At 34.5% G+C, this 9,200-nt stretch overlaps 1 non-coding gene across 1 annotated transcript; it reads right to left on the reverse strand.

The window, feature by feature from the left end:
* Window positions 1-7,062: 7,062 nt before the first annotated feature.
* Window positions 7,063-7,169, reverse strand: LOC114372782. The gene has a single exon (XR_003658345.1). It is a non-coding gene; the product is annotated as a small nucleolar RNA R71 (small nucleolar RNA).
* Between the last annotated feature and the right edge of the window lie 2,031 nt (window positions 7,170-9,200).

The following is a 9,200-nucleotide window of genomic DNA, read 5'->3' on the forward strand; positions in this document are numbered from 1 at the left end:
AAACAAGACAACTAGATATACATATCATATAAACCAAATAAAACTTACTTACATGTAATTCATGTAATTCCACCACTTTGTCATTCAAAGTTCACTTTTCATCCATCAATCACACTTTTCAATCATCAATCACATTACACAAGAATCACACGCTCTGATCAAGACATAATAACACCTCAATTTCATAATAAACAATTAGCAAGCGCATGAGACAATTATGCTAAGACTCAAGCCTACATGCAATGTGGTACCATGTCAGTGAAAAACCACCCTGGGGTGCTTAGGAGTACATAACAAGACACACCACACAATGGGTTTGTCAGGTCACTCTCACTAAGTAAAATCATAGGGAGACCAGTCAGGGTCACGATGTTTTGCGAGAATGCTCCAACCATATGGGATCAGCATAGGCTTAAAGGAGCACTCAAACCCGATGACCCCCAAGGCCTACACTCCGAAGAGTCCGTCAGGGCCTCTCCCTCCTGATTCAGGTCCAACCCCTAAAATCATTTTAGCACACAGACATTGCTAGTGAATTATATAATACCCACGACCTCACACTCGTGTCTTAAACACGTACAACATATTGCGCTACTATTTAATACTGGTTCCTAAATAGGAACCTACACTTTCTCTTTAACACTGGTTCCTAAATAGGAAACCTACACTTTCTCTTTAACACTGCGCATTTACACTTTTCTCAAGATAACACTGGTCGGGTTATTGTAAAATTCACAGCTTACAACACAAATAATGTCACATCAAGAATTAATCACACATTTATTCACAACCAAAACTCATTCACAATTTCACATCTCATAATGTCACAATCTACCATCACATGTTTTCACGTATCTCACAATTCAACACCTGTTCTACTTTACACTTTTACTCAATCTCAATAACAATATTATAATCTCAAGGCAACATATTATTCCACAATTCATCACATATTTCATTTATAAGCACTGTTCATGAATTATACAATACCACGACTCACACTCATGTTTCAAACATGTTTAACACAATTGCGCTACAATTTAACACTGGTTCCTAACTAGGAACCTACACTTTCTCTTTAACACTCCGCATAAACACTGGTCGGGTTATTGTATAATTCATAGCTCACGATATAATTAATGTAACATCAAGTGTTAAACACATTCACTTATTTACAATCGAATATCATGTCCATACTTTAACATCTCATAACATCACATCAACCATCTCATAACATTCCTAATGATATTCATAAGGTACAACATACACATGTTCATCAAATTTAACCATAATATTCTCAAACTCCAACACTTAATAATTTTTGGAATCATACTATAACACTCTACAATATTATTTACATAAATTATTAATATAAATAACAACCTCTATATATATATAAGCTAGCATACATCATATTGAATCACAAATTACAAAGTAAGCTTTCAATGCACAAATTCTAAATAATTATATGAACACTTTGGTCAATTTCAATTATGATATTAACTTTTTAAATTATATATAAAAACCTAAACAGCAAGAAAAAGAGAAAATACAAAATCAATATCTCTCTAAATTTCTCCTTTATTTAAACAATTCATATTAATTAGAAAAAGTACTCGATTTATAGGGTTCACGCTCAACACAATAGCATATCAATTCCACAACAATTGGTCTGTCAAACATATATAATTCACTGTAATAATTATAAGGATAAAATGAAAATTGCAAAAACACCCCAAAAACTCATTCCAATTGATATCTCTAAGGATCCCTACACATATTCTCACTAATTCCCAATTGTGAATAACTCATCCCTTACCTCTAAGCGGACTCACGTGTCTTCAGCCAGCGATAACAGCATCTCTAGCGATTCTCTGAGATTCCTCCAATTTTTTTTCCTCTAGCTGCTCCGATAGAATTCCTAAGCGTCAAAGAGACAGAGAAGGGATTGAAGCCTCCACTTGTACTGTCACCATGCGATTTATTTTTATCCCTCCACAAATATTATCTCACAAATCCCAACGGTGAAAGTGTGCGAAATTGAATTTCGAACAACATATCCAAATTTCATAAAAATCCAACGGTTAACAAAACCGGGATCGTAATTTTACCGAGAAAGCTCTGGGTTTCTACGGGAAAGGAAAATGCTACCATGCGAGGGTTATTTCTCTTAGCTCAGACATAATATCAAAATTCCCAACGGTGAGAATGCTCGTAATTGGGTTGTGAACGTGGTGCTAAAATGAAAACCAATTTCATCTCCTTTCCTTAAACCCCTTCTTGCAACAAAATCTTTAATCCAATTACCAATGAATACATAACTTCTTGAAGGAACCCATCTCTTGAAAACAAGAGAGTGCTTGGACTTGGTGTCCACATCCCAAATTTGAACAAAACTCCACTATCAATCTAATCAGCATCATCCCCCAACACAGGCAACACAAACTCCTCTTCCATCTCTCTCCTTAGTATCAACCTGCTCATTGTCCCAATATTGCTCTTTTCCAACACTTTCTTGATCTTCCAAACCTCATCATCATCATCATTCTTGAACTTCTTATTTCTTGAACCAACATTGGCTTTGTTGGAAAGCTTCCTCTTCTTCGTGGAAGAAGAAGAACCAAAGCTTGGGGCACAACTGAAAGTGCAAGAACACATACCCAACCTTAAATGGGTACAAACACTAGCCATGAGATAATATAGTCTTTAAAAATGTAATATTTTTGTTATAAAAAAGATGTAATGTTGTTTAAGTTTGTTAAAAATAAGGCTAAAATATATATTTCTTATCCCTAATAAATATTCGAAATTTTTGTTTGCTATCTAATAAATTTTTTCTTCGTATTGGATCCCTAATAAAATAATTTCATTTTTTGTACTTGACACTTTTTTTAATCTTTGATAAATTAGCGAATTTTGTGTTTACTCCTGGTAGTTATTTATTTTTTTTTCAAAGGGGCTAATAACAAATGGAAAAAAATTATCATGGAACAAACACAAAATTTGTAATTATCAAGGACTTAAAAAAATGTCAAAGACCAAAAATAAATTTATTATTCTATCAGAAATTACAAACGAAGAAAAAATTAGTAAGAAACAAACATAAAATTCAATATTTATTAATAATAAAAAAATATATTTTAGCCTCAAAATAATAATATAAATACTCACGCAACCCAACTACAATGACTAACCGAATTAAAAAAATATAATCCAAACAAATTGGATTGATCGTCCTGAACTAATCTTGTTCAAGTTTGTCTAAAACTTGATATCAAAGCAAAAATATGTAAGAAAATATATAAAACTAATTTCAATTAATTAACATTTGACCTTTTAAAAATAATATGTCCGTCTTTTTTTTAATCAGTCCTTCTAAAATGTGTGTTCATTACTTAATATGTCTTATATTAAATTGAAAATACAATCATCAAGCATAAATTATAAATAAAAAATTATTTAACTTAAATCAAAAGTGAGAATTTTAATTTGGAACCGAATTTTTTTTTATCAATTTGGAACTATTTTTAAATCAAAATATAAACAATATAATAACCAGTGTAACATCCCATTTTTCATATACTAATTTAAAAAGGATTGTTATTTATAAATAAATAGAGTTTTAGAAAAATGATGAAATTTTTATAATTAAATAAATAAGAAGAAATAACTTTATTAATTAAAATAATGGTTTGAGAGAAAATAAAAAGGATATTTTATTTATTCATTTTATATGGAATAAAATAGAGTTGGATTTTATAAAATAATAAAAATAATTAAATAGAGTAAATAATAGGTTGTGAGTAGCTAGGTATAAATAGTGATATGTTAGATCAGACGGTAGCTTTTACGTCTGTTCATCCTCTCAATTCATTTTTCCTCTCCTCTTCCTCAAAACCCTTTCTTTTTCCCGCAGTCCACCATATCTATCTCAGAAAAAACAACGATCTCGGACTCATTCACCGTTGGATCATTATGAAATTTAAGCACATGGTTTTCCACTCAATTCCAATCAATCTCACCGTTGAGAATTTTTATATCTTGTCGGATCTGAGAGAAATACACTTCGCATTGTAACCTTTTCTTTTCCCGCAGAAACCCAAAACCATCCCAGTAAAACTACGATCTAAATTTCGTTAACCATTGGATTTTCATGAAAGTTTGATATGTGGTTGGCGATTCACTTTAGCACATCTTCACCATTGGGATTTGTGATATAATATTCATGAAGAGAGAAAAAGGAATCACACATCTTCACTTATTGTTAATTTAATCCTTTGTCTTGGTTAACTGTTCTGTTATAGCTTGCTTCTTCTATGCAAGGTAAAAATCCAACAAAGGACTTAGCTCCACTGAACTTGAAGATTGAAGCAATGTAGAAAGAACAACACGACCAGAAGACGAAGGGAGCTACAAAAGGGGACAGTTGATCAAGGTGATAGAGGAATCCCATCCTCTGAATCATCTTCATTTCAGTTAACTTGGAGGAGCCATGGTGTATACTTTTGGGGCAACTATCATGGCAAAGACAGACCACCGAGGGTGACCCTTGAGGACTACTTGATGCGCCATTATTTTCTCCTATTTCTTAACCCTTTTTGCACCATTTTAAGTACTGATTAATCTTAATTGTCAAATTAATTAGGCAGTTTTATTATTTAGACCCATTCAGCTAATTTGATGTTTTTAATCTAATTTCAGAAATTAATGAATCATTGGGTTTGGGCTTGAATCCAGAATTGGTCTTGGACTTGAAGAGGGCAGACTATTTTATTCTACAAAATTAGATCTTATCTTATCTTGATATTATTTAGATTTGATCTCATCTAGATATTATTTCATCTAGATCTTATCTTATCTTATCTTATCTAGATTTTATTTGATTTTATTTATGGGCTTGGATTTAAAACAGATTTGTAAGCTTTGGGGCTGAAAAACTATATAACAGCACCAAGGTTCTAGTTTAGGCTCTCTCTTCTCTTTCTCCTTTATTTTCGTTTTTGGCAATTCCAGTTTTGACTTTTAGTTTTATCAATAAAATTCCGTTCTTCAATCTATAATTTTGTTCTCTATTGATTAATGGAAGGCTAAGTCTCCATCGTTGTTTTCTCTTGAGGATCAAGCACAGTTCTCTGAGGTTCTATTATTACTGTTAAATTCTGTTCAGTTTTTCCTCTTCACTAATTACTCTGAATTTGTTGCTATTAATTCATGCATGCTTAGTGCTTGATTAATTGTCTCTGCGCTTAATTTACGTTCATGCTTAATGATCGTTTATGAGTAATTGGTGTATGTGTTGCTTAATCACATAATGAATGCCTTATGTTAAATTTCGCTTAGTAATTTAATTTAGGGTTGGATTAAGTGGTTAAACTAATAAAGGATAAATTCTCGCAACCTAGGATAAGAGACTTGCTTGTGAATCAAGGGGAAGCAACATATTTCAATTCTGATATTTTCTAATTCAATTTTACTCGCTATTTAATTTACAAAAGGAAACAATCCCCCCCCCCCAATTTGTTACTATTTCCTACTATATGTTAAGAACATTTGGTTTATCATTGCTCGTTGGGAAACGACTTACGATTACTTCCTAGTTACTACATTTTAATGTTTATTTGATTCGGGTACGACCTCGATCAAATTTGGCGCCGTTGCCGGGGAGCAGTGTCCAAAGGTTCATAATAGCTAGTGTCATGTTGGTGTTTAATTCTCGTGTTAGTGTTTAATTATTGTGTTAGTGTTTAATTCTTTCGTGCTGTGTTAGTATTGTTTAGTACCTTGTTATTTTGTTTATTGTGTGTTCTGTTTTAGTTTTTTTTTTCTGTTCAGCACTTCCCCTGTTTCAGTTTTGGTGTTTTGCTATGAATAGTATTTTGCGACGGATTTAGCGACCACTCTTGCTGAATAGAACACTTGCTGGAAAACAGGGTAGTAGTGGAAATCCCTTAGCGACGGATTTTAGAGACCCCCCTTGCTGAATTAATTGGGATTTTTTGTTTTGGTAGCTATAGATGTTATTTTTGGTTGAATTTTTTTGTGGTCACTTCTTTTGATCCATATTTTGTGGGAAAAATAGCTGGAGCCCTTAGTTTGGTCAGATTTGAAAGTTCCAAAAAAGTAGCAAATTTGATTTTTGTCAAAACTTTAAACGGCCGTAACTTTTGCTCCGGTTATCAGAATCACAATTATTATATATGTATTTGGGGTAGAAAAACATTTCCCATGTAGTGGAAGCCGGCTGAGGTATCCTTCTTCCAAAAATTGCGATTCTTTCAAAAGTTTTTTATTTTGCAAGTATTATTCTCTTATTTTTCTTAACTTATCATTTTTAGCTTATATAGTTAGACTTTGAATTTTCGTTTGAAATTTTTTGTGCTATCTTCTCATCATTTTATAAGTTTGCTCACAAAATTTCAAGTTATTTGGATAGCATTTAATTGTAGTTGTAGTTCAAACCTACACTGTTACTTGCATAAGAAGGCAACTAATTGTGCATGTTGAATTTAGTGTATGACTAGAGGCAATCCATCTGACTTACAACCTTTTGATCCTGAGATAGATAGGACATTTCATAGATTAGTTAGACATCATTTAGTACCTTTTGAGCATCCTAAGCATTATGTTATTTGTGATTTTGAGCATTGTTGTTTTGAACATTCTGATTTTGAACATTTTGAGAACATGGCACAACCTCCACCCCGTGAGAGGACTCTAAGGGAAATGGCTGCACCTGATTTCACCTATGAAAGCTTGTGCATCCAATACCCTGATGAGGATGTCCCATATGTTCTTAAAACTGGACTAATCCATTTGCTTCCAAAGTTTCATGGCCTTGCAGGTGAAGACCCACACAAACATCTGAAAGAATTCCATATTGTCTGCTCCACCATGAAACCCCCAGATGTCCAAGAGGATCACATATTTCTGAAGGCCTTTCCTCATTCTTTAGAGGGAGTGGCAAAGGATTGGCTTTATTACCTTGCTCCACGGTCCATCACGAGTTGGGATGACCTCAAGAGAGTATTCTTAGAAAACATTTTCCCTGCTTCTAGGACCACGACCATCAGAAAGGATATTTCAGGCATTAGACAACTCAGTGGAGAGAGCCTATATGAATACTGGGAGAGATTTAAAAAATTATGTGCCAGTTGCCCTCACCACCAGATTTCAGAGCAGCTTCTTCTCCAGTATTTTTAAGAAGGACTCAGTAATATGGAGAGAAGTATGATAGATGCTGCCAATGGTGGAGCCCTTGGAGACATGACCCCTGTTGAAGCCAGAAATTTAATTGAGAAGATGGCTTCCAACTCCCAGCAATTCAGTGTCAGAAATGATGCTATTGCCATTAGAGGAGTGCATGAAGTAGCCACGAATTCATCTTCATCAGGTGAGACTAAGAAGCTTGAAGGTAAACTAGATGCCTTAGTTAACCTGGTAACCCAACTGGCCATGAATCAAAAATCTGCACCTGTCGCCAGACTCTGTGGTTTATGCTCCTCTGCCAACCACCACACAGACCTTTGCCCTTCTATGCAACAATTTGAAGCAATTGAACAGCCTGAAGCTTATGCTACAAACATCTACAACAGACCTCCTCAACCTCAGCAGCAAAATCAACCACAACAGAACAATTATGACCTCTCAAGCAACACGTACAATCCCGGGTGGAGGAATCATCCCAACCTTAGATGGTCAAATCCTTCACAACAGCAGCAACACCAACCTTATTTTCAAAATGCTACTGGCCCAAGCAGACCATACGTTCCTCCACCAATCCAGCAGCAACAACAACAACAGCCCCAGAAACAACAAACAGTTGAGGCTCCTCCACAACCTTCCCTTGAAGAACTTGTGAGGCAAATGACAATGCAAAACATGCAGTTTCAACAAGAGACCAGAGTCTCTATTCAGAGCTTAATTAATCAGATGGGACAATTGGCTACATAGTTAAATCAACAACAGTCCCAGAATTCTGACAGATTACCTTCTCAATCTGTCCAGAATCCCAAGAATGTGAGTGCCAATACATTGAGATCGGGAAAGCAGTGTCAAGAACCTCAACCAGCAAATGAACCTACCCAACCCCACTCCACTCCAAAGAAAGATGATGACAAAAATGTAAAGAGTAAGTTACCTAACAATTTCTATGCAGGTGACTCTAAAGAGAAGCAACATATCCCTCTTTCATTCCCTCAATGAGCAATTTCCAACAAAAAAATGGAAGAGACAGAGAAGGAGATCTTGGAAACATTTAGAAAAGTAGAAGTAAACATACCTCTGCTGGATGCAATAAAGCAAATTCCAAGATATGCTAAATTTTTGAAGGAGCTGTGCACTAATAAGCAGAAGCTTAAAGGAAGTGAAAGAATTAGTATGGGCAGAAATGTCTCCGCATTGATTGGTAAATCTGTTCCCCAAATCCCTGAAAAATGTAAAGATCCAGGTACATTTAGCATACCTTGTATTATAGGAAATAGTAAGTTTGACAATGCCATGCTAGATTTAGGAGCTTCTGTTAGTGTGATGCCTCTGTCTATTTTTAATTCTCTATCTCTTGGTCCCTTGCAGTCAACTGATGTGGTAATTCATTTAGCTAATAGAAGTGTTGTCTGTCATGCTGGTTTCATAGAGGATATCTTAGTTAGAGTTGGTGAATTGATTTTCCTTGTTGATTTTTATATTTTGAATATGGAGGAGGGATTTTCTAAATGATCAGTTCTTATCATTCTAGGTAGGCCTTTTATGAAAACTGCTAGAACTAAGATAGATGTATATGCAGGCACACTATCTATAGGGTTTGGTGATATAACTGTTCGTTTTAATATTCTTGATGCTATGAAACACCCACCTGAAGATCTTTTTGTATTTCATGTTGAAATAATTGACCATGTTGTTGATGAATACATGACTAATCTTCATTCTAATTTGCATGTCTGTCACTCTTCATGCATTGAATCTGAATTTGTACTTGATCATATGTCTGAATTTGATGCTGAGAGTGAATATGAATTTGATATTGATTACATGTCTGGTGATGTTTTACCTCTTGAGATTGATTTTATAAAGTCAGATAGAACTAACCATGTTTTAGGAAGTACACATACTTCTGACTTTCTTTATGAGGTACAGGCTGAGAAACCATCTCTTTCTACCACTATCCAGCCGGCCACACCAGAATTGAAGCCTCTGCCATCAAA

Source organism: Glycine soja, chromosome 10 (assembly GCF_004193775.1).
Source record: "Glycine soja cultivar W05 chromosome 10, ASM419377v2, whole genome shotgun sequence".
Classification (NCBI taxonomy): domain Eukaryota; kingdom Viridiplantae; phylum Streptophyta; class Magnoliopsida; order Fabales; family Fabaceae; genus Glycine; species Glycine soja.